The sequence below is a fragment of the Mastomys coucha genome, unplaced genomic scaffold (genome assembly GCF_008632895.1).
Source record: "Mastomys coucha isolate ucsf_1 unplaced genomic scaffold, UCSF_Mcou_1 pScaffold21, whole genome shotgun sequence".
Lineage (NCBI taxonomy): Eukaryota > Metazoa > Chordata > Mammalia > Rodentia > Muridae > Mastomys > Mastomys coucha.
Genome location: NW_022196904.1, coordinates 92,295,220 through 92,297,169, shown reverse-complemented (window position 1 = coordinate 92,297,169; position 1,950 = coordinate 92,295,220). Strand labels below are relative to the sequence as shown.

General features: G+C 37.2%; 1 protein-coding gene across 1 annotated transcript in view; it reads left to right on the top strand.

Annotated features, from left to right (window-relative positions):
- Window positions 1-1,950, top strand: part of LOC116100708 (olfactory receptor 52Z1-like) — a 5,696-nt gene that overhangs the window by 2,169 nt on the left and 1,577 nt on the right. The gene's annotated exons all lie outside the window — the stretch shown is intronic.

Sequence of the window (1,950 nt, the reverse complement as noted above, 5' to 3'; positions counted from 1 at the left end):
GGTTGTTTCCAGGTTCTGGCTATTATAAATAAGGCTGCTATGAACATGGTGGAGCATGTGTCCTTATCTACATGTTGGAGCATCTTCTAGGTATATGCCCAGGAGTAGTATAGCTGGGTCCTCCGGTAGAACTATTGAACAGGCATTCTTATGAATAGCAAATGCTAAAGTACTAAAAGAGGACAAAAATGGGTGTAAGAAATCAATTATCACCAGTTTACTGAGGACTGCATGCTGTTGTGGACTTCTGCTCTGTTTGCTACATTTACATCTGCCTTAATCTAAGAATTATAAAAAAATCTCTAAGGGGATTTCCAGGCCCCAGTGAGAGTCACATCACGCAGTATTGCCACTCTTTGTTCCCTGACCATAAGGGGTGCCTAGCTTAAGTAATAAGAATGTGCATTTCTGAATTTTAAATTGTTCCCTAAGATTTTATTTTATTTTATATCAGAGCCAGTGGTTAAAAATGTATCAACCTAGCTTCACTAACAATTTTATTTTTCCAAATATTTCTAAGGGTGGTAGTCATTGTTGACAATATTCATTTCTTAAGTTCTTCTCTAGGTTAGTGATTAAATTATTAATCTGCTTCATCAGCAATGCCTAAAAGAGATTATTTTGAGTGCCAGAAATACTTTCCAGTGAGGGACTGGAAATCCCCTTAGAGTTTTCTTGTAATTCTTAGATTAAGGCAGATGTGAATGTAGCAAACAGAGAACTCCACAACAGCATGCAGTCCTCAGGAAACCGTCCTTGGAGCCAAGGCACAAGGATGTACCTCTGGTAATCTGTGGGCTGCATTCAGTGAGTTCTACAGCCATTTGTCATTCCCCCTGCATGGCCCTCTGCATCATTACAATTTCCAATAACATTATAAAAACAAAACCCATGGCTATAAAGTTATTGGTACATTCTCAATTTTTCTCTTGAAGGATCTGAATGAAAATAGACATTTTTCTTCTCCATGGAGAGCCCCAGCAGTGTTAGGTAGTCATTAGTGATGAGCCTTGATTCTTTGCTGTGGCTGTCTCTAAATGAAAATCTATAATGGGCTGAATTTCTATCTGATTCTATGTCCTGATTATTGAGAAGTAGTATTAATTTGAGGATGAATAATTTAACATTTGCAATGTACTTTAGATTTTATGTTTGTTCAATTATTATCTTCGAGAATTTGAATGAGAGATAAGGGAATCAAACTATTCCTTTTGATAGTAAAAATTTAGGGCAACAATAAAAATTTCTCAACTTTCAAATAGAAAATAAGAATTTCTTTCTTGGGGTCCATGAAATGGCTCATCAAAGAAAATTGCTTAATGCTAAGACAGAATATGAAATCAATTCCCAGGACCTACATGGGGTCCTGTAAGTTGTTTTCTGACCTTTGCACACACTGTAAACCATGATGTACCGTGACATATTATGCATGCCACTCCCCATACACACACATACACATACATGCAGACACGTACACATGTGCATGCACACCCACATAAGCACATGCACATACTTATGCATACACACATGCAGAAAGACAGAGAGAAGGGGAGAGAGGGAAGGAGGGAGGGAGGAAGAGAAAAGCAAGAGTATGCAATTTTTATTTTAAGAGGAATTAGAATTTTAAAGAATTTGCCAGCAATTGCTGCCAGTTATACAGCAGTGGTGATGGTTTGATAAATGTGGTGTTCTTTCCAGCCTTTATGTAGATGGCAAAAGGAAGAAAACCATGCTTTTTGTAGTTATTATTTAACAGATATAGACATTTAGAATAAAAGTTCAAAAACCAAATAAATTTTTTTGATTGTAACAAATGGCATCAATCACAGAAAATGAGTATTTTACAATCACAGAAAATGGCTTGCAACAGGCTTCACCCCATATCTGACAGTATCTTACTGACACAGATGTAGAGGCTCACAGCCATCCATCGAACTGAGTGCAGGGTCC